The 5305-nt window shown below is 34.7% G+C and overlaps 1 long non-coding RNA gene across 1 annotated transcript; it reads right to left on the reverse strand.

Moving 5' to 3' along the window:
- Nucleotides 1-3489: 3489 nt before the first annotated feature.
- Nucleotides 3490-4482, reverse strand: LOC149139122 (uncharacterized). The gene is made up of 3 exons (XR_016265264.1): nucleotides 4271-4482; nucleotides 3953-3982; nucleotides 3490-3867 (listed from the first exon to the last, which is right to left on the reverse strand). It is a non-coding gene; the product is annotated as an uncharacterized LOC149139122 (long non-coding RNA).
- Nucleotides 4483-5305: the final 823 nt, after the last annotated feature.

The raw sequence follows: 5305 nt of genomic DNA on the forward strand, positions 1-5305 counted from the left end.
GATTGCACTCTGTGTATGAACTCTCCTGCAACCAAATTGAAGTTAACTTTTATGATCAAATAAAAGAAGTTGCCCTCAAATATCCTAAATATATTTTTTTATGGCAGTAAAATCAACAAGCAAACCAATCTGGAACCCAAGACGAGTATGGAATAAATAAAGAAAACTCATTAACTTTCAAAGGGAGGTTGTATGTTCCCAATCAGCTAACTATTAAACATTTAATTTTGGATGAATTTCATAGAATTCCTTATGTTGATCACCCAGGCTACCAAAAATTATTCTCTTCCATAAAGAAAAAATATTTTTATCCCTGAATGAGAAGGGATATTGCAGATTATTTGGCTTAATATCTGGAGTTTCAGCTGTTTAAGGCCAAACACCATCACCCACAGGGTTGCTTCATCCATTACTTATTCTGGAATGGAAATGGAATGTCATTACGTTGGACTTCATCACAGGATTTCCCAGATCAAAAAGACAAAGTGACTCAATAATGGTAGTAATGGATAAACTAAGTAAAACCGCTCATTTCATCCGAATACACTCTATGTACAAGACTATCCAAATTTCTGGCATATTTATTAAAGAGATATTTCAGTTGCATGGCATACCCAAAGTGGTCATTTCTGATAGAGATGTAAAGTTTATATATGTTATTTGGAAATCTCTTTTGAAAGATTGGGCACTCAAGTTCAATTCAGTACAGCCTATCATCCACACACGAAACGAGTGAACCAATTACTAGAAGATATATTAAGAATGTATGTTATCCAACAACCAACCAAGTGGGAGGAGTACCTCCACCTTGTTGAATTCACATATAATAACAATTATCATGACTCATTAAAAATGAGCAATTTTGAAGTATTATACATTGGGAGGAGGTACAGAACACCTACCAACTAAAACTACCTGGAGGATAAGCTAATATTAGGACCAACCATGTTAGTTAAAAGGGAAAAAACTGTAAGGACAGAAGGCTTATGAAGATAAGAGGACTTATAGGGAATTTCAAGTTGGGGACCATGTATATGTAAAGGTTAAACCCAAGAGAAGCACTCTGAGATGGGTACGTTGCACCAAGTTAGCTCCTCATTATTGTGGTCGATTCCAAATTTTTGATAGGATAGGAGATGGGTAGGCTTGCACTACCCAATCACATATGTGTCCATAACATATTTCATGTATTGTTGTTAAAAAAATATGTTTACGACCCCAGACACATTATTAAGTGGAAGTAAGTACACATAAAACTTTATGGAAAATTCAGGTCAATGAATATGTATATTGTTGTTCTTTTTTTTCATATATACATACATAGTTAACAGCCAATATGAAATAAACATTGTTGTATAGATGTATGATATGTCGAACTGCAGAGAGAGCTCCTATTAGAACCTTTCTCTACTCATCCTTGATCATAGAGAAACAATATTATGGAAGTGAGTTGTCACCCATGGTAAAGTCTAATGGAAGCACTTTAGCCCACAGGAAGCCACCTTAGAGGAAATTTTTATTCCTAAACCAAGGATAAAACCACAGTGACATGGGGGGGAGAGGATGTAACAGGATGTAACACCCCAGGCTATGTGGTTGTTTTGTTTTTACTTTTACTGTACTAGGTGAATAATTTATTAATATGTGGTTGTTTTGTTTTTACTTTTACTGTACTAGGTGAATAACTAGGATGTTAAAATATTTATTTAATTTTTGTGTGCTTAGAAATATATATATATATATATATACTGGGTGGATTCTAGGATGTTAAAATATTTATTTTAATTTTTGTGTGGTTAAGCACACAAAAATTAAAACAAATATTTTAACATCCTACCATCAAAATATATAATAATAATAATAATAATAATAACAATAATAACAATACTAATGAACAATTTTCGGAATTTACCGGGAAAGACCCAAGATTACTCTTTGCCCTCTCCCTGAAGATAAAGGATCTCACTGAAGATAAAGGATCTCAGTGGGAAAAAGAGCGCCAAGGAAGTGCAATTGAGAAAAAGAAGAAAAGAGGAGGTTTCCTGAATTGAGAAAAAGAAGAAAAGAGGAGGCATGATGTTTCCTATAGGGTACTGTTGAGCCGGACTAAGAGCGAGTGGAAGCCCTAAAAAGCCTAGATCGGGCTAGGAGTAAGCTAGACTAAGCAGTCTTGATGTTTGTTGACACTAATATGTGAGACATTGTCTACATTGATGTTTTGGAAGTGAAAGGCTGGGGGGATTTGATGTAATTCCCAATTTCAAATGTTGGGAGGTGTAGTCTTCCCTAGTGAAATTACCAGACTGTTGAAAAATCAGATAAGTGATCTGCATTGTTGAAGTCCTACGGGACAAACGGGGGGCGGGATTTGATGTAATTCCCAATTTCAAATGTTGGGAGGTGTAGTCTTCCCTAGTGAAATTACCAGACTGTTGAAAAATCAGATAAGTGATCTGCATTGTTGAAGTCCTACCGGACAAACAGTAAAATGTGATCAGTCCTACAGGACAAACAGTAAAATTGTAGGTAAATGTGTGTTACAATATTTGGAAAAAGAATGTTAGTTTATTTTCCTATTGCTTTACAGTTACTTTTTAAAAGAAAAGGTTGTTGGGTTTCCTACTGTGTTTACAGTCATTTAGCATGAAAATGATTGTTGATTTTTTACTGTGTTTGCAGTCTTTTGGGAAAAGCATAACGGATGAATTTTATTTATTGTATGCCAATATTTTATGAGACATAACTGGTAGCTAAGTTTCTTAGTTTACCTGGTAGGAAACAATAAAATTTTTTTGCATACTATCTTAACTGGTGGTCATATAACCGTAGTACAAGAATTTATCTTAAAAGTGTTGTGAAAACTTGCAACACCGGTAAAGGCCATAATCTGGAGAGTAAATCTAACAGTTGTAAACTGGGGTATAACCGAGGACCGTTGCCAAAGCTGAAGGGAAAGTATTGTTGTTTTACAAGGATATACAATTGGAACACGTTATAAGTACAAACCTTGGTTGCATGAATAGATATTCAGAATCTAATAAACCATGAACAAGCCATACTCCATTTTAAGAGATGAGAAGAATTAAGTAAAAATATCTAAGCGTCGCCCACTTTTGTTCCAGGGCCCAAATATAAACCCAATAATCACTATGTAAAGAAGAACAACATCAAATTGTGTCGGAAGATAACTGCTAACCGAACTGTGTGAGGATCAGTATAGTCCGTGGTCTAACCGGTCTAGCTAGTACCCGAGAACATGTCTGAAAAATCACACGGCCGAAATTTGAATTTGAATAACAGTAAATGACCAAGAATAAATTTTGTATAAATTTTGTATAATAATATTAAACATATATGCCAAGCCTGTAAAATAATTAACTGGAAAAATCCTTAGGACACAACTTCATTGACAACAAACATATAAAATGCAAACACATCGAAATAGTGGAATTATGATTTCACCTCATAAATATAAGACAACGCTGTTTGACAAACCCAGTTATAATAACATGTACAATTAACAGATATATTATACAAATGAATAGTTATTGGCCAGACAATAATTATCCCAGAGAATGTCTGGTGCCTAGTTCAACTGTCTCCTACATACAACAATCCATACCACCTTAAGGCTTCTATGTAGCGCATGGTCGTGTCTCGGCCTCATAACTTTGTATAACATATTCTAGGTGTAAGAGAAACCCTAACTTCAAATGTCGATAGAGCAAAACCCAGAACCAGGATAGAATATTTGGAACCAAGAAGCAGAGAAAAGAGCTTAAGGGTCAGCGACTCAGTCCCGTTAGCTTTCGTCCCTAGTCGCGACCACAACCAAGATATAATGGGAGGTCGGTTGAAGAAACCAACCTGTAACAACAAGAAAGTTAGGGTTAGACCGTGAACATCCTGATTAACATGGAAATATTAATAAAAATTGAAGCGCAAGGATTACCGGTACAAATTCGTAGACATAAATAAGAACCTGCCAAGGGAAGCCAAGAAGAATTCAAAACCAATTAACCCAACAATTACAAGAAATGCAAGCAGAAAATTGAACTAGAGATAAGTGATTACTTGCTCCGAGTCGGAGGGTATAGCTAGGTTGAGCTCGAAGTTGAGGACCTCCATGGAACCCTTCAAGCTTGGATCACCTAAAAGAAAAAGAAAACGAAATAGAAAACCCTAGGTCAAGCTTATGGACTACCCTCAGATTTACTGTGCTCATTGCAAAGGAGTCTAGCAACCATTTCAAGAGGTAGTTAAGGTATACCTAGTATGCAAAGTCAGAAAACCTTAAAGTGGATGCAGAGTCAAATTATCACATCGAACGGGATTCAAATGATGGGTTCCATGGGTGAACGAAGGTGGTGGTTACCTGAACCACTTGAAGTGAAACTAGAAGTTGGATCTAGCCCTAGTCACATCAACGGTGAAGAGGGTGTTACAGGTGTCCCAACTTGAGAATCAAAATAGTGTGGTTGCCTGTAGCCATGTGTGGGGAAGCGAATATAACCTGGCACCCACTTCGACCTAGGATCATACTTTAATGTTTGAAGAGGGGACATTAATATACTTTAGAAAGTTGCATACATATATAGCCAAGTTAAACCATCTCAGGATTGTCATATTTGGTTAACCATATAATGATTACTTGATAATCTGACATGTATATGGATTTACGTGATGTTTCTTTATGTATATAGGAAAATTATAGTTGGTAATTAAATATTTTTTTTGTAAGCATGTTATATATATAGTTGAAATTAAAATATTTTATTTGTGATTTACATTCTCCACATTAAACTCTTAATACATGGCCTCTTATTTTAGTAAGTAGAAAATATATATCCATAAGATTCTCTTTCTCGCTTTATATATTTATATATATATACACACACCACATGTCAACTCCATATTTAACATTGAAGGAATTACAAATCTACCTATTACCTTGGACAGGAACCTATTATTGGAATAAGAACTCTCTTGCTCTTTCTATCTCTATGTATATTTGATGGTAAAATATTTTACTCAACATGAACATTGAAATATCTGATTTATGACTATTGGAGATTTAATTCCTACTTCTCTTAAGCATATTGAGTGATATTCCTATCATAAATGTAATTGTTATGTGAGTTTATTGATTGTTAATGGGATGGATTTGAGAGATTTAGTCCAACTAAAATAATTGATTATGTGGTTAAGAAAATATTTCTATATTAGACCAATACTTGATGAATTTATATCAAGTGCTTAAGGTAATGCAAAATAGTTTTTTAGTGTGCAATTATTTTCCCTAAAT

This window comes from Pinus tabuliformis, chromosome X (assembly GCF_031772625.1).
Source record: "Pinus tabuliformis cultivar Carrire ecotype Pingquan chromosome X, CPIR1, whole genome shotgun sequence".
Taxonomy (NCBI): domain Eukaryota; kingdom Viridiplantae; phylum Streptophyta; class Pinopsida; order Pinales; family Pinaceae; genus Pinus; species Pinus tabuliformis.